Source organism: Eulemur rufifrons, chromosome 7, assembly GCF_041146395.1.
Source record: "Eulemur rufifrons isolate Redbay chromosome 7, OSU_ERuf_1, whole genome shotgun sequence".
NCBI classification, from domain to species: domain Eukaryota; kingdom Metazoa; phylum Chordata; class Mammalia; order Primates; family Lemuridae; genus Eulemur; species Eulemur rufifrons.
Window position 1 is genome coordinate 1116806 of NC_090989.1, and position 25553 is coordinate 1142358.

The following is a 25553-nucleotide window of genomic DNA, read 5'->3' on the forward strand; positions in this document are numbered from 1 at the left end:
GGGAGCAAGTCCCTGGGGAAACGAGAGTGCAAGCTCACCCTGAGATAAGCGCAGGTAAGAGCGGGTGGCTCTGTGCACTCCGGGAGCAGGCATGGCCAGGAAGGAGTAACCTGGCCCCTTGGGACTGAGAAGGGACGGAGAAGCATCTCCTTTCTCCTCGAACTATGAGGTGCAGTTGTCAGCTGAGACTGATGTCTGATTAGACCTGAGGAAGAAGTAGGAGCCTCACAGAATGGCCTCCAAGGAAAGCAAACCTACAAGGGGCCATTTCTGGGCCCAGAGTGTGGCAAGGGCAGACCCGAGCCCTTTGGTAGTGACACTACGGGAGAGTGGTCTGTGTGCTGCGTGGCCTCCAGCAACACTGCACTGTTGTTCCACCATGTAGATTCGGGGACAGACAGAGGCAAAGCCACCAAGTGTGGGGGAAGGTGTCCCCAGAGTAGCACTGTAAGCTGGGGGCTCAAGTGTATGTGAAGTTGCCCCCAGAATGGCACCATAAGCTGGGGGCTGGTGAGGGTGGGAGACCACTGAGCAGGAGCTGGGACCACCACTGGAGGCCCTTCCTCACTCCCCCTTCCTGTCTAAGTACAGGTGAGTTTTTAAATTCTTTTTCATATTTTCCAAATTTTTAAATTCTATAGTGAAAGTTATCTTAAGAAAATATGAAAAAAAAAACTGTAAAAAGCAAATAACCAATTCAGTAGTACAAAGAATAAAAGCCCTTAAAGTAAATAAAAATCTTCAACAAAGTGTTTGTCATTATTTCTTAATTTCCTGATCTTGGTGTAGTTGAAGAACAGCTCTGAGATGGGCTGGCAGCGGGCTCTGCCAGTAGCTAGCTGTGGGGGATGAGCCTTTGCCTGCAGACTTGGTGGGATTTCAGGAGTCTGCACGCAAACCAGGAAAGGCCGCTGTGCCTCTCCACAGATGTGTTCCTCTCACTCTGAGGAAGGGAGGAAAGTTCCCGGTGACATGGGAATGGAAAACCATGCGCTCACCACACCACGGCCTCCCCTGTTAGCAGGAGCTGCCGAGGGTTCTGGCTCATTCTGGCGACACACCACCAGCATTCTGTCCCTGCCAGCCCAGTGAGCCTCACGGGCCCTCCCCACCCCACCGGTGCCCTATAAAAGTCTCCCTGCCTTTGCTAAACCACGGCCTCGCGGATTCCGGAATCTGTGTGCTGCAGCCGTGCTGGCACGGACCGCCTCTCATCCTGGCTGCCCTGGGCCTGTGCTAGCTTGGAGACAGGTGGGGTAACGCTGGCCAGCTCACCCCACCCCAGAACCATAGGCTGGGTCTGAACTCAAGTTTCTCGTCTGCCAGGGGGAGGAATATGGACAACACCAAAGTCGAAGGGAAAAGAGGCACAGCGCAGAAAGGGTGCTGTTTGTATGTCTGAGTCCAGAGGCTTTTCCCTCGAGATTTCTGTGAAAATTAGATCCGGATTTGTACAATTACAGGGTTGGCCCCAAGGCAAAGGGATTTGGATTCCTCTAAGAAGCAGGTATTATAACAGCTTTAGTTTAAAAAACAACAATAATCGAGCACAGAAAGAGGAACACTAGCTGCTCCCTGCTCCCACACTCAGCCGCTGTGGTCTATTCTCAGCCCCCCATTCCACGCGGACCAAGAGCTGGCCTCAGAATTCGTGGCCCCTGCTGCACTTTGACCTCATGTCCTGCCCCCGCTGCCTGCGCACCCTGCTCCAGCTACTCCCAACCTCCTCGATGCTCCATGGACATCCAGGTACGTCTGACCTGAGCCTCTCCTCAATGTCCCCTTGGCCCTGAAGCCTGCGCCCCCAGCACCTTATGGCTCACCCCTGTACCGCCGGCACCATGGGCTCAATCCTGCATCCCCACTGTGGGGCTCTGTCTTGCACCCCTGGCAAGGCTGGCTCACCGGGGGTGGGGGGCTGACGGCCTGTTCACACGCAGCTGCACTCCCACACCCTTCCCTTCCCTTCTGTCTCCTCCACAGCCATCGTCACCCCTACGGGATGTATTCACTCATCACGCTCATGTTTCGTGTCCCCCCACAAGGATGTCAGGATTCTGGATGAGTGCCTGGCACATCACGAGCACACCATAAACATCTGCTAAATGAATGAAAGAACAAAGTCTTTGTTCAAGCAATTTGTTAATAAGAACGCTGCTCTTCAGATGTCAGCCAGGCTCCAGGCACCCACAGCCCAAGTGCCCAGGCACACAGGCCTCCTGCTCCGCACCACCATCTCTCCAAGGGGCTGCGATTAAGTGGCTGCCCTGCTGTGGGGGCAGCTCTGGAAGGTTGGTGGGCCGTGCAGGAGCTCTCTTGTCAGGATCTGCTGAGCCCAGGACCCCACAGAGGCCACAGGGCTGCAGTCAAGCCCACCAGGAAGGCAAGACTCAACACCACATCGCCAAGGCAACCCCCTTAGTCTGCTACTGTGAAACCAGAGGCTCGGCTCGAATCCCAGCCTCGATACTTGCACCCAGAGCGACGTGCGCAAGTTCCTTCACCTCACCAAGCCTCAGGCAGTGGGTAGAGTAACACCACCCTCTCGAGGGGGAATGTGAGGACCACGTGAGCAGCTCTACGTGACACGTGCAGATCAGGACGGCAGGCACTACACAGGAGCTTCACAGGCACCAGCAACTATTACAATTGCTTTAGTTTTCCAAACAAGACTGTAAAAACAAGTTTCCTGCTAAAAAATTTTTAAAGTAACAGCTATAAGCTTTAGAAAAAGACCACTTAAGGACAATTTTAAAAGGAATCATCTCAAGGTAGTTTTATAAAACTAGAGTCAGGGCCACAGTGCAGTGTCGCAGACAGGTATGTGCCACTGTGTGCTGGACAGCCCAGGTCCTTTCCACAGACGCCACCCACCCACAGTGCAGCTGCAGGCACCACCGCGCCACCATGGCCACAGCACACACTCGCCACTGCCAGGCCGGCAGCACCGCCGGAGCACAGGCACAAAGGCACGTCAGCTCAAAGTGCGCTAACAACGGGCCTTGGGGCCTGTGCTAGACTATTCGGTCAACTTAACTTTGGAGAAGAAAGGTTAGCAGGAAAGGCGGAAACTGCCTCTCTTTAAACGTTGGTTCTACAGAAGCCAGCAGGGAATGCACGTCACTCACAATACTGCTGCACGGAGCCGTGACAGGCCCGTCTCAGGACGTAAAACCACAGGGCACAGGGGGGTCAGCAAGACATGTGGCTTCAGGTGTGAGCAGGACTGTACAAATCAGCGGGCACAGAAGGGGTCACTCAGGTGAAAGACATAACCTTTGTGACAGCATCGTAAAAAGTGCTACTTACATGGAACCACAGGAGGAGCTTCTCTTTCATAGACAGTCCTGTAAATAGTTTAAGGAAAAATAATTAAAATTGGAAACCATATGTAGAAAAGAATCCAAAGAGAGACAGAAGTCAAAATCATCTATCACCTTAGATAACAAATTTTTCAAACCAAAGTAATCTATTAAAAGAACATATCCATAAATCAGTTGTTGGGAAAGTCAAAGGCAATTTCCCAGAGAAAGAGTTCCTTAAAGGGTGATTACATTTTAAACTGGAACTGAAAAGATAATAATAAAGGCTTCAAGCCCCAGACTCCCCTAGATGCATCCCACAGTCGTAAGTGCAACTGGAGCTGGGGCAGAGCTGACCCTCAAACCCCTCTGAACCTACGGAGAGTAGTAAGGAGAAGAACGCAGCGAAGTGTCGCCGGGCCGGTCCAGGATGCCCACAGGCCTCAGCTCCACTCGGAAGAGCCCCACCTGGACCACAGACCGAGGAGCCCTCCCTGAGCAGACCGACCGAGCAGGTAAACAACGCTACAGAGACTCCTGCAGACAGCTGAAAAGGCCTCCGTCCAGAGGGGACTGAAGACTGAAGGAATGGAAGAGACGCTGAACAGAGCATGCCCGTCCAGCAGTGACAGAGGAAGAGTGGCTGGATTGACTCTCCCACCTCAAACCACTAAAAATCAGAAAAAAGACATCAAACAGGGTTTTCAGACATGAGACAGCACACAGCACAGGACAATCCCGAGAGAAGGGAAACAAATGCAACGCGTCCTACGACTAGCCCAGCCTACAGTGTGGGCAGGGTTCCAGGCCGCAGCGCAGGAAGGGGATCCAGGCACAGCCAGAGGAGTCCTGAGCTGAAGAGAGAGCTGAGAACTCAGAGAGGGGAGGGCAGCTAGAATTAAACGGCAGAGGGCCAGAAAGAAAGGAGCTGCCCAGAGAAATGCTCCAGAGATCAGTGGTGGATTCCCTGGAGTCTTGACGTGCACACTGAGCAAGTAACGATCAGAGGCCGGGGAGGAGCCAGAGAAAGGAAAAGGACAAACAATGGCTCACACAGATCTGGGAATGTTCACAGTCAAACAACTAGGCCACAGAAACCTCTTAACATAGGGGACACTGGGCTGATGGCTCAGAAGGGCACTGCCTCAGCAGTAGAGCCCCGCTAGCACCTGATTCAACTGGTTACTAAACTAGGCACTGCTCAACAAAGTTTAACAAGCCACCAAAGGATTTAAGCTTTCCAAGTAATTTAATTACACTCCAAAACAAAGTTCCAAATATTTTTAAAAAATATAGAACCAAATAATAAAATTCACAATATCTTTCAACCATCCAAAAATTACCAGCATGTAAATATATTTCATAATGAGAATTGTTGGTCAATAAGAAGCAGACCTAAATACTGTAAAAGGAGATAATTAGTATGCAAAGACATTAAAATGGCTATTAGAAATATATTGCATATATTCAAAAAGATAGAGGAAAGCATAAAATGCTAAGGAGAGACAAGAAAAGCACTTTAAGAAAAACCCAAATCAAACATCTACAGATGAAAAAGAGATCAAAAAATACACTGATTGGGATTAACACCACTTTAGACACTATGAAAGAAAAGATAGTCAATGTGCAGACAGAACAATCTGTGCAGACAAAAACTATCTAAAATGAAACAGAAAGAGAGAGATTCCCTCCTCCCAAAAGATAGAAATATATGTGCAACTGGAAACCCAAAAGAGGGGTACAGGATAATGATGACAAAAAAATTTCGAAAATGGATGGATGAAAATTATGCACCCATACATAGGTCCAAGAAGGTCAACAATTCCCAACCTAAATAAAACATGAAGGAAATTAAACCAAGGCACATCATAACCAAATCACCTGAAAAGAAAATCTTAAAAGGATCCAGAAAAAATATATATATATATTATGGCAAGAGCAGCTAAAAATCTACTCATTAGCTGCTCTTGGCACAAAAACAAACAAAACAAAAATGGGCACCTATGTGAGATGATGGATATGTTATTCACTGCAGGAACCTTTTTACTATTTGTATGTATTCCATAACATCATTTTGTATTCCTTAAATACACACAATAAAATTCATTTTCTAAATAAAGAAACATTATGTACAGAGGGACAAACACCGACATGGTGGACAGAGAACCTCTCAGAAACAGTGCAGACCTGAAGCCAATGGAACGACATCCATAAAGTTAAGAAAGAAGAAGCTGTCAACATGGAATATTATAGTGAAAATAACTTTCAAGTACAAAAGTAAAATGAAGACTTTTACCAACAAAAGCTAAAATAATGCATAACCCAACATATCTGAACTACAAATAATATTAAAGGAAGTCTAAAATACAAAAGGAAAATAATATCAGAAAGAAATCTGGATCTACAAAAAGAAATGAAAAACATGGAAACAGTAAATACATACATAAATTTAAAAGCCTTTTTTCTTAATTTTTAAGATTGTTTTCAAAGAAAATAGACTATTTAAAGCAAAAATAGTAGCAATGTATTATGGGGCTTATAACAATATATTAGAAAATGACATCACAACCATGATATAAAGCCCAGGAGATGGGAGATGTACACTATTGTAAGGTTCTTATGCTATATGTGGGTTGGTATAATATTATTTGAAGATAGACTGCGATACATTAAGGATATATACAATAAACCCCAAAGAAATCTCTAAAAACAAAGAGCTAAAACTAATAAGCTAGTAAAGGTGATAAAATTGAAAATAAAAAATACTCAATTTAAAATAAGGCAGAAAAAAGAGGACTCTAATAACAAATGTGAAAAATAGAAAACCAAAAGCAAAATGACAGATTTAGCCCAAACATATCAATAATAACATTAAATATAAATGGTCTAAACATCCCAATTAAAATGCAGAGACTTTTAAGATTGGATACAAAAGCAGACCACACTATATTTTATTTATAGGAAACCTACTTTAAATATACACATATACATACGTTAAAAGAGAAAGGATGGGGAAAATGTACCATGCTAACTATAATCGAAAGAAAGCTGGACTGACTATATTATCATCATAAAAAGTAGGTTTCAGAGAAAATATTGCTAGAAGTAAAAAAGGGCATTATATAATAATAAAGGGGTCAATTCATCAAGAGAAAATAATCCTAAGGGTTTATGCATCTAATAGGGAGCTTAAAAATACACAAAGCAAAGATGTAAAGAACCAAAAGAAACAGACAAATTCAAACAGCAGTAAAGGATATAGGACATGCAAACAACATTATCATCCAACAGGATTTAGTTGACATTTGCAGAACACTCCATACAATTATAATAGAATACACATTTTTTCAAGTAATCATGGAATATTTTCAAAGATCATACTCTGAGTAATTAAAAACTTTCAATAAATCTTTAAAGGAATTAAATAAGAAAAATGTTTCCTGACCACAATGGAATTAAATCAGAAATTAATGACCAAAAAAAAAAAAAAAAAGAATCTGGGAAACCCTCCAAAAACTTGGAGAATAAACAGCACATGTCTAAATAACACGGGACAAAGAAGAAAATCACAATGGACATTGGGAAGCATTCTGACCTGAATAAAAATGAAAACACAACATATCAAAATGTATAGGCAGCAAAAGCAGTACCAAGAGGAAAAATTATAGCACTAAATAACTGTATTAGGGAAAAAAAGAAAGGTCTCAAATAAATTACTTAAGCTTACTACAACAAAAAGAGCAAAGTATGCAGAAGAAAGAAAATAAAGAGATGAATAGAAATCTATGAGTTGGAAAGAAATTTTAAAAATACAGAAAATTAATGAAACCAAAAGTTGGTTCTTTGGTAAAATAAATATTATTGATACAGATCTAGCCACACAGAAAAGGGGAAAAAAAGGAGAAGACTCAAATTACTAACATCAAGAATGGGGCCGGGCGCGGTGGCTCACGCCTGTAATCCTAGCACTCTGGGAGGCCGAGGTGGGCGGATCGTTTGAACTCAGGAGTTCGAGACCAGCCTGAGCAAGAGCGAGACCCCACCTCTACTAAAAATAGAAAGAAATTATATGGACAGCTAAAAATATATATAGAAAAAATTAGCTGGGCATGGTGGCGCATGCCTGTAGTCCCAGCTACTCGGGAGGCTGAGACAGGAGGATCCCTTGAGCTCAGGAGTTTGAGGCTGCTGTGAGCTAGGCTGACGCCACGGCACTCACTCTAGCCCGGGCAACAGAGTGAGACTCTGTCTCAAAAAAAAAAAAAAAAAAAAAAAAAGAATGGTTAACAGAACATAACTACAGATACAAAAGACATTAAAATGATAATTAAGTCAAAACCACAATGTGAATGTGATATCACTTCACAGCTACTAGGATGGCTATAATCAAAAAAGCATAAAATAAGTATTGGTGAGGACCTGGAGGAATAGACACCCCGTAACTGCTGGTGAAAATGTAAAATGGTGCAGTTGCTGTGGAAAACAATTTGGCAGTTCTTCAAAAAGTTAAACCTAGAATCACCATGACTCAACAATTCCACTCCTGGGTATATACCCTAAAAAATTAAAAGTAGGGACTTAGAAACTTGTTCATAACAGCACTATTCACAATAGTCAAAGTATGGAAACAACCCAAATGTCCACCAACAGATGGATGGATAAGCAAATTATGGTGCCATACAATGGAATATTCTGCAGCCATAAAAAGGAACGGAGTACTGATACACACTATAATATGGATGAACCTTGAAAATATCATGCTAAGTCAAAGAAGCCAGGCACAAAGGTCATATACTGTGTGATTTCATTTACATGAAATATCCGCAACAGGCAAATCCATGGTGACAAAAAGCAGATTAGTGGTTTCTAGCAGATAGGGAAAGAGGGAAATGAGGAATGATTACTTAAGAGGTCTGTGGTGTTTCTCTGGGGTGATGGAAAAGCTTTGAAAAAGTTTGAAACTGGGTGGTGGCTGCACAACATTGTGAATGCACCAAATGTCACTGAATTATACACTTTAAAGTGACTCATTGCATGTTAAGTGAATTTCATCTCAATAAAATAATTAATAAAGAATAATAAGGGAATGTTATGAACTACCACATGTCAGTAAATTTGCCAACTTAAATGGAACAAATTTTTAGAAGCAGCAAACCATAAAAACTCACTCAAGAAGAATTAAATAATCTACATATATAGAAGACATTTAGTTGAAGTTAAAATCTTCCCACAAGGAAAAGAGGAAGAAATAATACCAATTCCTTACTAACTCATCCAGAAAATTGAAGATGAGGGAATACTTTCAAATTCACTCTATAAGACAAACATTAACCGGATACCAAAACCAGAAAAAGATACTATAAGAAAATACATCAATATTCCTCAAAAATATAAATAACAAAATTCTTAAATTTTAGCACATAAAAATCCACATCTCTAATCATCAGGGAAATGCAAATCAAAACCACAGTGAGATACCACTTATCCCCAGTGAGAACGGCCTTTATCAAAAAGTCCCAAAACAATACATGTTGGTGTAGATGCAGAGAGAGAGGAACACTCCTACACTGCTGGTGGGAATGCAAACTAGTACAACCTCTGTGGAAAGCAATATGGAGATACCTCAAAGAGATACAAGTAGAACTACCATCTGATCCAGCAATCCCATTACTGGGTATCTACCCAAAAGAAAAAAAAGACATTCTATAAAAAAGACATCTGCACTCGAATGTTTATAGAAGCACAATTCACAATTGCAAAGATGTGGAAACAACCCAAGTGCCCATCAATACATGAGTGGATTAATAAAATGTGGTATATGTATACCATGGAGTACTATTCAGCCACAAGAAACAATGGTGATATAGCACCTCTTGTATTATCCTGGATAGACCTGGAACCCATTCTACTAAGTAACCCAAAAATGGAAAAATAAGCACCACGTGTACTCACCATCAAATTGGTTTTAACTGATCAAAACCTAAGTGCACATATAGGAATAACATTCATCGGGGGTCGGGTAGACGGGAGGGTGGAGGAGGGAATGGGTATCTGCATACATAATGAGTGCAATGTGCACCATCTGGGAGATGGACACACTTGAAGCTCTGACTTGGGGTGGTGAGGCAAGATCAATATACGCAACCTAAACATTTGTACCCCCATAATATGCTAAAAGAAAAAAAAATCCAACACTATAAAAATACATTATGACAAAGTGGGTTTCAACCCAGAAGTGCAACTGGCTTAAGTTTTTTATTAAAAAAAAAATCAATCAATGTAATTTACCATATAAACAGATCAAAATAGAAAAAACATATGAACAAATGTTACTCATGATAAAAATTCTCAACAAACTAGGAATACAAAGGTACTTTCTGAACCTGATAAAGTACCTCTAATTAAAACCCATCATACATAAAGGTGAAAGACTCAATGTTTACTCCTAAATTCAGGAACAAAGTAAGGATGTCCCTCTTAGCACTTCTATTTAACAAGATGTCAACCTCCACAAACTGATCTATCAACTACATGGAATCTCAATCAAAATCAGGGAAGGCTTTTTTTGTTGTGTCCTTTCCTGGCTTTGGTATCAAGGTGATATTGGCTTCATAGAATGAGTTGGGGAGGATACCATTCTTCCCAGTGTTGTGGAGGAACAATATCCCTCATGAATATAGGTGCAAAAATCCTCAACAAAATCTTAGCAAATTGAATCCAACAGCACATCAAACAAATAATTCATCATGACCAGGTGGGCTTTATCCCAGAGATGCAAGGCTGGTTCAACATATGCAAATCTATAAATGCAATTTACCACATAAATAAAAGCAAGAACAAAGACCATATGATCCTCTCAATAGACACAGGAAAAGCATTTGACAAAATCCAGCACACTTTTATGATAAAAACTCTTAACAAAATAGGCATAGATGGGACATTCCTTAAAATTCTTAAGGCCATACATGATAAATCCACAGCCAAAATCATATTGAATGGGGAAAAACTGAAAGCATTCCCACTTAGAATAGGAACCAGACAAGGTTGCTCACTATCTCCACTTCTATTCAACATACTGCTGGAAGTCCTTGCCAGAGCAATCAGACAAGAGAGAGGAATTAAGCGTGCTCGAATGGGGGCAGAAGAGGTCAAACTCTCACTCTTTGCTGATGATACACTATTGTATCTAGAAAATCCCAAGGATTCAACCAAGAGATTCCTGGAATTGATAAATGAATTCGGTAGAGTCTCAGGATACAAAATCAATGCACACAAATCAGTGGCATTCATACATGCCAATAACAGTCAAGCCAAAAATCAAATCAAAGATACAACACCTTTCATAAGCGCATCAAAGAAAATTAAATATTTAAGAATATATTTAATGAAGGAGGTGAGAGACACATATAGGGAGAACTACAAAACACTGAGAAAAGAAACTGTAGAAGATGTAAACAGATGGAAATCCCTACCACGCTCGTAGATTGGTAGAATCAATATTGTTAAAATGTCCATGCTACCTAAAGTGATCTACAGAATTAATGCAATCCCTGTATCAAAATACCACCATCATTCTTTACAGATTTAGAAAAAATAATTCTACACTTTGTCTGGAACCAGAGAAGACCTTGTATAGCGAAAGCAATCTTAAGCAAAAAGAACAAATTGGGAGGCATCAGTCTGCTAGACTTCAAACTTTACTACAAGGTTATAGTAACCAAAATAGCATGGTACCAGCACAAGAACAGAGATAGACCTTTGGAATACAACAGAGATCCCAGATATAAAACCATCCTCATACTGTCGTTTAATCTTCAACAAAGCAGACAAAAATATGCACTGGGGAAAAGGATCTCTATTCAACAAGTGGTGCTGGGAAAACTGGATATCCACACGCAGAAGACTGAAACTGAATCCCCACCTCTCACTTCTCACAAAAATCAACGCACGATGAAAAACAGACTTAAACCTGGGCATGAAACATTAAGAATTTTGTAAGAAAATGTTGGGAAGACTCTTTTAGACGTCGGCCTAGGCAAATAATTTATGAAGAAGACCCCCAAAACAATCACACCAGCAACAAAAATAAACGGGACCTGATCAAATTAAAAAGCTTCTGCACAGCCAAGAAAACTATAATTACAGTGAGTAGACAACCTACAGAATGGGAGAAAATATTTGCTTTCTACATGTCCAATAAAGGGCTGATAAAAGAATCTATATAGAACTTAAGAAAATTAACAAGAAAAAATCAAACAACCCCATCAATAAATGGGCAAAGGACATGAACAGAAACTTTTCAAAAGAAGACAGACTAACGGCCAGCAAACATAAGAAAGTGCTCAACATCTCTAATCATTAGGGAAATGGAAATCAAAACCACAATGAGATATCACCTAGCCCCAATGAAAATGGCTTTTATCAAAAACTTCCAAAACAACAAATGCTGGCGTGGATGTGAAGAGACTGGAACACTCTTACACTGCTGGTGGGACTGAAAATTAGTACAACCCCTGTAGAAAGTAATTTGGAGATACCTCAAAGAGCTAAAAATAGAACTACCATTTGATCCAGCAATCCCACTACTAGGCATCTATTCAAAGGGAAAAAAAAGACATTCTATAATAAAGACATCTGCACCCGAATGTTTATAGCAGCACAATTCGCAACTGCAAAGATATGGAAACACCTCAAGTGCCCATCAATACATGAGTGGATTAATCAAATGTGGTACATGTGTACTATGGAGTTCTACTCAGCCACAAAAAACAATGATCTAGCACCTCTTGTATTATACTGGATAGAGATTGAGCCCATCCTTTGAAGTGAGGTATCACAAGGACGGAAAAACATGCACCACATGTACTCGCCATCAAACTGGTACTAACTGACCAACACTAAGGTGTTCACATGGCAGTAATACTCACTGCGTGCCAGTCAGGTGGGGCGGGAGGGTAAACCCACCGCTAATGGAAGCGGAGCACACTGTATCGGGGAAGGACACGCTTACAGCCCTGGCTTGGGCGAGGCAAGTGCATTACATGTAACCAAAATGTTTTTACCCCCATAATATTCTGAATTTAAAAAAAAAATCAGAGAAGGCTAAGTGATTCTAAAATTTGTATGGAAATATACAAAGGAAATAAACTAGCCAAAAGAACTTTGAAAGAGAGGTGCTGGGACAAATACACATCATATACAAAAAATAAAATAAAAAAAGAACCTTACATTTTCTTCACATCTGTGTATAGAATTAATTAAAAATAGATCATAGACTTAAATGCAATAGTCGAAACTATAAAACTACTGTAAGAACAAACAAGAGAATATCTTACAGACCTTTAATTTCATAAAGAATTCCTAAGTATGCTACAAAAGGCATTAATTATAAAGGAAAAACTTGGTAAGCTGGATATTATCAAAATTTAAAACTTTTGATCTTCAAAAGTCACTCTTAAGAAAAGTCAAGCTACAGACTGGGAGAAAGTATTTGCCAAACATGTACCCCATAAAGGACAGTATCCAGAACATATATATAAAGAATTCTCAAAGTCCAATAAGAAAATCATGAATTAAAAGTAAAATCCTAAGCCTCCCACTGACTGAATGGACCCCTCTTGGCCAAGAGGACCCCAGAGAAACCTTAAAACTGAGTTTCCAGCCACGGCAGGATGGGAGGTGTAAAGCACAGCTGCACACGTGCATGTTCCCTCTTCTCACATCCATGGACGTCCCACTCAGCACGAACTCCTGCTCCCATTGTCCCTGCCTCAAAGCACGTGTTCCTGGCTTGCGGCCAGGGCTCTGCTTCCCAGTGTGCCACCACAGGCCACAACATTTATGAGAAATAAAGCTCTCCTTTTCCAAATTATAAATCTTGGGGATTTTTTTCCAGTAAACAAAATAAACAACTTAATTTTAAAAAATAGGCAAAATATCTGCAGATGAGATGGTCTGTTGGGGAAAGAAGGAAGCACGTGGACCAGATCAGCCAGATCGAGGACAAGAGCGAAGTATGCAGGTCACACAGAGACCCTTTCCTCAACCCCTCAATGCCGTGGTGGAGGAAATCTAACGCACAGACAAGCTCGGAGAGGGAGACATAAACGTCAGGAGCAGTGGGCCCTGTCTGCCACCCAGAGACGGACAGAGCAGGCTGGATCACGTGTGTGCGACCCACTGACGGCAGGAGGCCAGGCTGGGGACGTGAAAAGTGAAAGCACCGGCACTCCTGAGTGCAGGGGCTGGGGCAGCAGCTCCCAGGACGGAAGGTGCCAGGGTGCCCAGGGCTCCCTGCTCTTCTGTAGCAACCGCACTCACTTCCCCAGATGAACCCGCCCAGTCCACAGCTGTAAATACTCTTTCTCTATTGACAACTTCCTAAATTAACCTCCTTGCCCAGTCTCCCCTCTGAGCTCCTGTATCAACTGCCAACCTGAGCAAACCAGTTGGGTGTCTGTTATCTAAGGTCCAAGACCAAGTCCTTAGCGCCACCCACCGCAGCCCTGACCCTCTCCAGATCCTCCCTCGGAGCAGCTCAGGCCCCCCGGAGTCCTCCCCAGTTGTCCTCACCCCGCCCCCCTGACAAGCACTTCACCTGGGCCCCTGCAGAATGACACAGCAGGGGAGCCTCTGCATGTGGACGGCGGCTGTCCATGCACTGAGAGTGACCCTGTCCTCCTCAGCCCACCCAGCAGCCCTGCTCTCCTGACCCCCTACAGCTGGTCCTCTCTCGCCCTCCTCTCACCAGACTCATCCTACCTCGGGCCTCCACTCCGGCCACTCCTCCTGCCTGGGCACACGCCTGCTCCCTCCTGCACCTCAGACAACCACCTTTTCCTCAGAGAGGCCTCCCTGACCGCCTGTCAGGAAGCCTCTTGGCCACTCTTGGTCATTCCCCTGTTCTCATCCATCTAGCAGGTGCCTGCTATGTTTTTAAATCCTTTTCTTTGGTTTTGGTCCCTCACTCACATGGCGGCAAGGACCCCATCTGTGTGTCCCGTGCCACCTCCTGTGCCACCCCCGGTGCCACCCCCAGGGCCTGGAAGGCACCTGTGGGACAGGCCCTCAGCATAGACTTGACAGGCAGGCACACACTCGGACAGAGGGAAGACAGACAGGCAGCTGCCCGTGGGGCCACACGTGGTCAGGGTACTCTCCTGAGGAGCACGACCCAAAGCGGAAGGACAGTGCTGAGGACAAGCTTGCTGGGAGGCCCAGGACATGCGTGCCTCCACATCTGTGGGCAAAATCACAGAATGAAATAAGACGTATTGGGCAGTGGGGAAAAAAGAAGACACTGTACCTAACACAGGACACTTGTAATTCAACTAATAAGAAAAAAACACCATCAGACCTCTCTGATGGGACGTCATCTGCTAAGTCTTCAGGGTACTTCCCGTGCTTGGGCACCTGGGTGGACGCTGACACTGACCACACCTGGCCACAAATCCACAAATGCAGGACTTGTTCTGTAAAATTTGGACTCAGTCAAAAGGCTGCACTTAAGGACCAAGAAGGCCACATGTGGACTTAAGGCCGTGATTTCCCCACCCCTGGCCCAGCTCTTGTGCTGCCACTGGTTTGCAAAAACACCCCAGAACTGCACGTAAAACCACACACCCACACCAGAATGTTTTTATTGGAAAGATATTTTTTAGAACACAGACCTGTAATAAGGCAAAAGAAACAAGTGAAATGTTATACCTTCTGCAGATTTAGCCACAACATAAATAACAGCCATGCTATCTTATTTGAGCCATTATCTGCAATTTTTCTACTTTTAGGTACAGAGGAGTTTCATGGAATACTGCAATATTCTAACAAGAACATCTCCCAAGAGGCAGTGCTCTCCCTTACAGAGGGGCTGCCACCCGCGCACTCAGACCAAAGCAGCCTGACAATAAATAGTAGATAGAGCGCCGTTCCAACCAAGGGAGGGAGGGTCTTCTACATCCCAGCACTGGGTGCCTGCCCTTGCCTTCCACCCAATGCCACCCACACGGCCACATCTGACACACAGCGACACTGCTAACATCTCACGTCAGAGCATTAACCTTCTGTCACGGAACAGCCCGGACTGTCACTGTGAAGGCAAGGAGGTCCCCAGCTGTCCCCACCTTGCTCAGCTGGGACTCCTTCCTACACGCAGGGCTGGCTGTGGGGCTTCCCCACTGAGAAAGGAGCAAGCAGTGAGCTAAAACCAGCAGAGAGTGGGGCAGCACTTTGGCCACCACTCCACAGAACACGTTATGATGACTTGGGGTAACGCCGGGGTTCACAGCTGGACACACTTGCAAATGCAGCTCCTAGAAATCTGTTCACTGGTCTCACCTGGGTTAAATGTATCCACGGGAGCTCAGAGTTTGGTAGATCTCAACAAACAAAGAAGGGCAAATGCTACAGGTTTCTAACCAATACCTAAATAGGCCTTAGCAAGGGTCTGACTTCAGGAGTAAAACAGCCCTGACTCTGAATTCCTCCAAATCAAGGGGACAGTGTCTCATTAACTCACCCCTCCAGCAGAATGAATTGAGACTTCTGCAGCCAACAAGAAGTCAGGAGCTGGGGTAACTAGGGTTTAAAAGTGCTTGTATGGGAGGAGGACAGGCAAGGATGATTCAACTTAATTCCTATCACAGTATCCACAGTGCAATCATCATTTCTAAATAATTATCACTCTTGGTGACGGTCTCAGCGGAAAGGAGAAGGCAGCAGTCAGGAGTGAACTTCTTTACTCCTCCATCTCAAAAATAGCATCTTAAGGCCAACACAAGGCTGTGATGTGACTGAGGAGGCCAGAAAATGCAGGTCCCGCAGGCCCCAGGCTGACCCCTTCCCAGCATCCACAGTGCACGGCGTGCCGGCGGCGCCACGGCCTGGCTGCAAGTTGCCTCCACTTACAAGTTCGGTTTCCTGCCTGCAGCACCTCCTGCTTCCAGGAAGGGTGTCCTTTTTACTTCATTTTTCTATTTAAGATAGATCATACTGCAGCTGTATGTGAACATAAACATACACACCCATGTTTCAATCTTTTTAAATCATATTATTGATGGACTTTATTCACTATCAACATGCAATAATTCATAAAAGGATTTTTGTTTCAATGTCAGTTAGTACATGGACTTACTAAATTAAAATTGTAAACATCACTATTTTTATTTCCTATTTTTCTGAGCGGGTCATTCTCATTGCTACACTCATTCCTGTACACAGGAAGTCCGTCTAGCCTTTCACTAAGATATTCCTAAAATATGTCAACTAGACTTTCTAGACAACTCCCCAAATGATCATCGCCAACGATGGGAAATCAGTTCTGCACAGCCCTGCCCAGCACCCCGTGCAGGCAGGCCACGCGCTCAGATCCTGATCCCCAGACACGACCATGTGTCCTATGGTTGGAGAATATGTCTGCTCTTTGTGTGAAAAGCTTGGAAGGTACAGAAAATTGCAAAAAAAATATGCTTAAAAAGACCTCCAATTCCCAGGTAGCACTGATAGCAGTATATGTTCTTCTAGTACTTTCTTGTTATAACATCTACCTATATAGGTTTTAAAACAAAATGAGATCAGTTATACGTTCTCTAAGAATAATGTAGCGTATCTGTATCTGTAATATTTGTAGAAAATGTTTATAAAGGCTTGTTTTTATCCTTTTAATAATGTTTATATTCAAAGAAATTTATCTATAAAATCAACATTGAGATTATTTAGATTACCTTTATGCTAAGAAAAATGCTTGTGTATCTCAAAATCAGATTAACATTCACGTAATTCTTCTCTACTAATAAAAACATATATTGTTTCTCCTGTAAGTATAAAAGTGATAGACATTGTTCATTTTGGAAAATTTTGAAACTTCAGAAATGTGTGAAAACAGATATGAGCAATAATCCCAGCTCTCAGAGACAGATGCTGGAAGCCTCTGGTTGTACTTCTTTGTGGCCTTTGAAATATACACATATATGCATACCCCCCCATTCTATGTCATACAGACTATTTTACATGTATTGCTGACTTACGTGCCAGTGTACTGGGCACATTTTTTCATGTCATGAATCATTCCTATAAACACTAATTGCTGCCTAATAGTCTATTGTGCTGTGAAGTACAATAACCGATTTACTAAATCCTCTATTATGGGTATTTGGGCTGCTTTCAATCATTAATTATTTAAATTAATGCTGTAATGAACATTCTCTGTACATAAACTTAGTGCTTATCTGATTATCTCCTGAAGATAAAGTCATAAGAGAATTTTCAGCCAAAGTGCATTAAATATTTTTAATGCTTCTCATACACATGGACAAAGAGCCTTTCAAAAACTTGTTTTCCTAAAGTCACCCTCTGACACACATGAAATAACCACCTCAGTCTCTGTGATTCCTTGCCAAAACTCTGTATTATAAACCTTTTCAAAATACATGCCCGTAAGATGGTCAGAGAACGATGCACATGCATTGACCTCAGTGAGAGCGAGGTGCGGCACCTTTCCGCGCGTGTTGGCGTTCGTGCTCCTTTTGGGAAACACCTGCTCAACATTTGACAGCAAAGCAAAGGTTCAACAGACTTAAGTAAGTACACTGTAGGGCAGAAGAAATTCTCCTGTTTTTTTGTTTTTTGTTTTTGCTTGTTTGTTTTTGAGACAGGGTCTTGCTGTCACCCAGGCTGAAGTGCAATGGTGTCATCATAGCTTGCTTCAGCCTCAAACTCCTGGGCTCAAGTGATCCTCCTGCCTCAGCCTCCCGAGTAGCTGGAACTACAGGAGCATGCCACCACATCCAGCTGTTTTCTACTTTTTTGTAGAGATGGGGGGTCTCGCTCTTGCTCAGGCTGGCCTTGAACTTCTGACCTCAAGTGATCCTCGGGCCTCAGGCTCCCAAAGTGTTAGAATTACAGGCGTGAGCCACTGTACCTGGCCATATTCTGGTGTTTTTAATATTAGCATAATTTTTTAAATGAACTTAATTAATAATAGAATTAACCTGGGGGCAGGAACAGTGGAAATCACCATAAACACAGGACCACACTAGGTTTGTCTCCAGTTCTTCTCTCACTAAAAGTAGTCTCTACAAATACTCATGGACAGCCCTGGAGCCAATTTAGACTCTAATACTACTTCCCACCAAATAAAAGTTTTTTACCAAGTTGCTGCTTCCATGACTGGAGGCAGGAAGAAATCAGAGGGCCTGCAAGCCAGCGTTCTGACAAGAAAGCAAGGCGCCTTCACACACCTGGGGGTAGCACAGTGCAGCAGCTGAAAGTGCCCCCGGCCAAGCTGTGGCAATTGGCATCTGAGAGTAATTATTCTTTCAGTTTAAGTTTGGAACAGGAGCTCAGGCTGAACTCCAGGTCCGAATCATTGTAGATCATGCAACCAAGTTGCCCAGTCTACCAACTAACTAGTCTAAGATGCGAACCCCACACCCCGCTGGGCTGAGGTACGATTTCAGAGCTGCTGGAGGTTGTCCGCACAAGAGAGGTATAACAAGCATCCGTAAAAACACTGCAACCCTACACGGGTAGGAGGTGACAGAGAATTAAAACTACAGTGCAGATGTTTCTCAAATGTCGAAATGATATAATAAATTTCATAATCATTGTATTTCTGCATACTTTTACTGCTAATGCATTTAAAAGGATAATTTACTAACACTGCTTACATTGTTTTTAAAAATTGATGAGTCTATATATTTAACATATTGAGCCCTAAATAAAGTAAAAATAGCAGTAAGTGTTCTTCTTGAGGTACAAAAGCCCAGCGGATGCTGAAGACCTTCACCATTTCCCAGCGGCTTATCTTTTAAGTGTCAATCTGGAGATGCCATCCCTACTGTCACTTGGCTACTACACATTCCTACCTCCTCTCACTGGCCTTTGAATTGGTAGATGGTGATTTGGCCCTCTAGTGGTTCTGAAATCTGGCAATCTTTTAGTTTCCAGATGTGGTGTCATGATTAGAGAAGTCAGACTGAAAAACACCTGCCCATGTTTCCTGCTACCAGTGGATGGCTTGTTCTCACCCCTCAGCCAGTTCCTCTGTCTCTCTCCTCAGCTCTCCCATCATGGCCCTCTGAGAACATCTGCTGCTTCTCCCCTTTGCTGCAGACACCCCAGAGGTGTCACCAAGTCACCCAGGTGCACCACGGAGCCTCCCTGCAACAGCCCCTTCCCAGGGGCGCAGCCATACAGCCCCACCTCTGAGGAGAAACCAGCCTTGCTGCAGGGTGAGGAGTGCAAACAGCTGGCCAGATGCCCCAGAGTCAAGCACGCGACGCAGCATGTTCCCCGAGTTCAGCCTGGCCGGTTTGACTCAAGGTGGAACTTCCTCACACACTGACCTCCCCCTTCGCAAGCAGGGCTCTAGATGCCCTGCTCCGCCCTGCTGAGCAGAAGGCCGTGCTCTTCTCACTGCTTCACGTCACAGGGTGTCTCCATATCAGAGGGGACAGGCAGCCCTGCACTGCTGCTCTTTTCCAAACTTGGCTGACTACTCCTATACTTTTATTTCCTTCTGACATCTAGAAATGGTCAATTTCCATAAAATATCCTGTGGCAATCACATGTATTTTGTGAAAAATGTTCACGATAAAACATAGTAGGCAGATGACATCAGTGAGAACAGCAGAGTAATGACCACTGACAGCTTACCTCTCCATAAAAGCAATGCGAACACAGGCAAAATTGTCCTAATTAACTTTTTAAGAACTCTGGACATTAGTGAAAGGCTTGCAGCAATACAAGGATTATTTATTCAAGAAAAACAGTTGGCTTTTGGTAAGAACAGCGAGCTCTGTGGCATTCTGACAGACCCTACTCCCTTCCCCTCGCCCAGCTCCACAGCTGCCTTGAGAGCCAGCAGCCTGGCAGGCACGGGGAGAGCAGGGGAGTCCTTCAAAGCTATGAGCACCAATGTTTAAAAAAGAAGAAAGAGGTCACCTCAATAACCTAAAAACTTCCACCTGAAGATACTAATAAAACAAGAGAAAACTAAACACAAAGTAAGCAGAAGGAAGAAAACAAATATTAGGGCAAAAAAATTAAATATAGAAGAGAAAAACAAAATCAAAAGTTGGCCCCTTGAATAGATCAATAAAATTGACAAACCTTCACCTAGAATGACAAAGAAAAAAGAGAAGACTCAAATTAAAATAAGGAATGAAAGAGGGGACACTACTACCAACCTTATGGAAATAAAATAGCAGTATAAGAACAATTTTATATCAACAAATTAAATAAACTAGATGAACAAATTCCCAGAAACACATATAGAAACTGACTCAAGAAAGAAAGAGAAATCTAAATAAACCTAAAACAAATAAAGAGATTGTGTTAGTAATCTAAAAATTTCCACAAGGAAAAGTCCAGAACCAGATGGCTTCACTAGTGAATTCTGCCAAATGTTTAAAGAATTAACACCAATCCCTTACAAACTCTTCTAAAAAAACAGACAAGAAAAGGCTACTTCCCAACGCATTCTATGAGGCCAGTATTATCCTGAACTCAAAACCAGACAAAGACTACTACAGACCAACATCTCTTAAAAAATATAGATGCAAATATTTTTTCCCATTCTGTAGGTGGTCTGTTTATTCTCGTGACTGTTTCTTTGGCTGTGCAGAAGCTTTTTAATTTAATCATGTCCCATTCATTAATTTTTGTTGCTGCTGTGATTGCCTTAGGGGTCTTCTTCATAAATTCTTTACCTAGGCCAATGTCTGTAAGAGTCTTTCCTACATTTTCTTCTAGAATTCTGATTGTATCACGCCTAAGGTTTAAGTCTGTTATCCACCGTGATTTGATTTTTGTGAGAGGTGAAAGCTGTGGGTCCTGTTTCAGTCTTCTACAAGTGGCTAACCAATTCTCCCAGCACCATTTATTGAATAGGGATTCTTGTCCCCAGAGTATATTCTTTCCTGCTTTGTCAAAAATTAGGTGACTATATGAGGATGGTTCTATATTTGGATTTTCTGTTGTGTTCCACTGGTCTGTGTCCCTGTACTTGTGCCAGTACCAGGCTGTTTTAAGAACCATGGCCTTGTAGTATAGTTTGAGGTCTGGCAAATTAATACCTCTCATTTTGTTTTTGTTGCTTAAAATTGCTTTTGCTATACGGGGTCTTCTCTGGTTCCATACAAAGTGTATAATTATTTTCTCTACATCTGTGAAGAATGATGTTGGTAATTTAATAGGGATTGCATTGAATCTGTAGATCACTTTGGGTAGTATAGACATTTTAACAATGTTGATTCTTCCGATCCACGAGCATGGTATATTTTTCCATCTATTTGCAAGTTCTGCTATTTCTTTTCTCAGTGTTTCATAGTTTTCCTTATAGAGGTCCTTTACCTCTTTAGTTAGGTATATACCTAGATGTTTTATTTTCTTTGTTGCTATTTTGAAGGGTATTGAGTCTTTAATTTGGTTTTCCGATCGACTGTTATCGGCATATATAAATGCCTCTGATTTGTGTGTATTAATTTTGTAGCCAGAGACTTTGCTATATTCGTTAATCAATTCCAGGAGTCTCATGGTTGAATCCTGGGGGTTTTCCAGATGTAGCATCATATCATCAAATATTTGCATACTACACATCAGATAAGGACTGATAACAAGAATCTATTTAGAACTCAGGAAAATCAGCAAGAAAAAAATCAAACAACCCTATCAAAAAGTGGGCAAATGACATGAATAGAAACTTCTCGAAAGAAGATATAAGAATGGCTAACAAACATATGAAAAAATGCTCAACATCCCTAATCATCAGAGAAATGCAAATCAAAACCACAATGAGATATCACTTAACCCCAGTGAGAATGGCCTTTATCATAAAAACCCAAAACAACACATGTTGGCGTGGATGTGGAGAGACAGGAACACTCATACACTGCTGGTGGGACTGCAAACTAGTGCAACCCCTGTGGAAAGCATTATGGAGGTATCTTAAACAGATTCAAGTAGACCTGCCATTCGATCCAGCAATCCCATTATTGGGCATATACCCAAAGGAAAAAAGGTCATTCTGTAACAAAGACACATGTACCCGAATGTTTATAGCAGCACAATTCACAATAGCAAAAACCCAAATGCCCATCAATACATGATTGGATTAGTAAGCTGTGGTAAATGTATACCATGGAATATTACTCAGCTATAAGAAATAATGGGCCGGGCATGGTGGCTCATGCCTGTAATCCTAGCACTCTGGGAGGCCGAGGCGGGTGGATCGCTCGAGGTCAGGAGTTCAAGACCAGCCTGAGCAATGAGCGAGACCTCGTCTCTACTAAAAATAGAAAGAAATTATCTGGCCAACTAAAATATATATAGAAAAAAAAATTAGCCGGGCATGGTGGCGCATGCCTGTAGTCCCAGCTACTCGGGAGGCTGAGGCAGTAGGATTGCTTAAGCCCAGGCGTTTGAGGTTGCTGTGAGCTAGGCTGACGCCACGGCACTCACTCTAGCCTGGGCAACAAAGCGACACTCTGTCTCAAAAAAAAAAAAAAAAAAGAAAGAAATAATGAAGATACGACATCTCTATGGTTCTCCTGGAGAGAGTTGGAACCCATTATATTAAGTGAAGTATCCCAAGAATGGAAAAATAAGCATCACATGTACTCACCAGAAAATTGGTTTCCCTGATCATCACCTAAATACACATCTGGGAACGACACCAATCGGATATCAGACTGAGGTGGGGGGTGGGGGAGCAGATGGGTCTATGCCTACCAATGAGTGCATTGCGCACCCTTTGGGGAATGGTAACGCTTGAAGGTGCTGACTCGGGAAGGGGGAGTGGGGAAGGGAGGGATATATACCTACATGATGGGTGCAATGCGCACCATCTGGGGAACAGACACGCCTGGAGCTCTGACTTGGGGGGAAAGGCGGTACATGGGCAACGTATGTAACCTGCAATTCTGTATCCCCCATAACAATAAGATGAAATAAAAAAAAAATATATAGATGCAAAACTTCACAACAAAATACTAGCAAACGAAATCCAGCAATATATTGATTACACACCATGGCTAAGTGGCAGTTATACCAAAAATGCAAGGTTGATTTAACAACCAAAAATCAATCAATGCAATACATCAATATTAATGGAATAAAGAACAAAAACACATGATCATCTCAGAGGACACAGAAAAAGCATTTAACAAATTTCAATATGACACCTGAAAAAAACAGTCAAAAAACTAGGAATAAGAGGAAGCTTTCTCAACCCAATGAAGGGAATCTATGAAAAACCCACAGCTAACAGGATACTCAACAGTGAAAGACTGGAAGCTTTCCCCCACAATCAGAACAGGATAAGGACGCCTGCCCTCACCAGTACAATCAACACTGTACTGCAGGCTTAGGCAAGAAAAAGAAACAAGAGGTACCTAGATTAAAAAGGAAAAACACAAATATCTCTATTTGGAGATGACATGATTTTACATACAGAAAATCATAAGGAAGCCACTAAAACACTAGTATAATAACCAAGTTCAGCAAGATAGCAAGAAATAAAATCAATATACAAAAATTAATTGCATTTGCAAGCTGAAATAAAATCCTAAGCCCCCCAGCCGACTGAATGGACCCCTCTGGGCCCAGGGGACCCCCCTACCAAAAAAAGCTGAGTTGCCGCCTTGAGGAGAAAAGATGTCAGACATGCCCAGTTATGCCCTGTTCCTTTTGAGTTATTCTTTGCAACAATAAGATACAAAACCATTAATAGGCCTAAAGCCATTTAAGACAAAGGTTAAATCACACCTACAGGTCATCAGCTTACTTAACTGACCATTTGAGTCTCAGTGTATGTCCGGTGGCTTGTCTCTGATTACCAGACTTCCTTATCTCAACTTAAAACATACCAAGCATTTAGACAGAGCTTCTTTTCTTTAACCAATTACTACTGAAAGAATCTCTAAACCCACCTATAACCACCCCCGTAATCCCCTGCTTCAAGATGTTCTTCCTTTTCAGGACAAACCAAGGTACATCTTCCATGTATTGCTTTGTGACTTAATGTGTAATTCCTCTGTTCCTAAAATGTATAGAACCAAACTGAAACCCAACCATGGCAAGAACACTTGCTCAAGGCTTCTTGGGCACGACTCCCCAGGCCACAATTGCATATATTCAGCTCAGAAAAACCTCTTTAAATTATTTTACTGGGCAGACAGATCAGGGAAGAAAAAAAGAAAGAAAGAAAAAAATTTTACAGAGTTGACATATTTCTATACACTAGCAATGAATAATCCAAAAATGAAATTTAAAAAACAGTTCTGATAATAACAAAAAAACCTTAAAATTTTAACAGAAGAAATGCAAGACTTATACATCCAAAAACTATAAAAAATAATTGAAAGAAATTAAACAAGACCTAAATAAATGGAAAAACATCCTGTGTTCATGGATTAAAAGACGTAATAGTGTTAAAATAGCAATACTCCCCAAACTAAACTACAAATTTAACTCAATCTCAATCAAAATCCCAGCTGACTTTCTGACAGAAATTGACAAGCAGATGCTAAAATTCATAAGGAAACTCAAGGGACCCAGAATAGTCAAAACAATTGTTAAAAAGAAAAACCAGGTCAGAGGACTTACGTTTCTCAACTTGAAAACTTATTACAAAGCCACAGCACTCAATGCATTGTTATAGAGGCACATTCTGCACTGAACTGCAGCTCCACAAGATTCGCAGACAGAAGCCCTAACAACCAAGTCACTGTACTTAAAGGAAGGGCCTTTAAAGAGGTAATTAAGGTTAAATAAGGTCTTAAGGGTGAGGCCATAATCCAACAGGACTAGTGTCCTTATAAGAAGAGGAAGGACGGGGGCGGGCTAGAAGCAGCCCGCACCTTCTGCTCTCAAGGAGAAGATGGAAAGTTCTGGGTAGAGGCCTGCTCACAGATGGGCCTTCTTGGAGAGAGCACTGTGAATCATCAGAAAAGTGACATAGGACATTCAGAGTGAAGGAAAAGGTGACCACTCAGCAAGATCAGAAGGTACCTGGGAAGGCACCCACACGCGGGAAAGGACAGGAGGAGAGAACCCTGGGGCTCCATGCTCCCCCAAGACACTGCAGCCCAAGCTGTGAGAGGGCCCCCCACCACCGCAGACCTCCAGACTGATCAGGGAGCTGCTTGGAGTCTGTGCAGGGACACTGCACTGAGAGCAGGCACAGCAGGGACTGGGGGCTTCCATTCCCAGGTTGCTGCAACCGACACCAATCTGAGCTCTCAGGTCCAGAGCACC

At 42.6% G+C, this 25553-nt stretch overlaps 1 protein-coding gene across 1 annotated transcript in view; it reads right to left on the bottom strand.

Moving 5' to 3' along the window:
• Nucleotides 1-25553, bottom strand: part of PCBP3 (poly(rC) binding protein 3) — a 236683-nt gene that overhangs the window by 169475 nt on the left and 41655 nt on the right. Inside the window, exon 2 of the mRNA XM_069472199.1 lies at nt 3310-3347. The gene's annotated coding sequence lies outside the window, so the exon portion shown is untranslated. The remainder of the gene's footprint in view (nt 1-3309; nt 3348-25553) is intronic.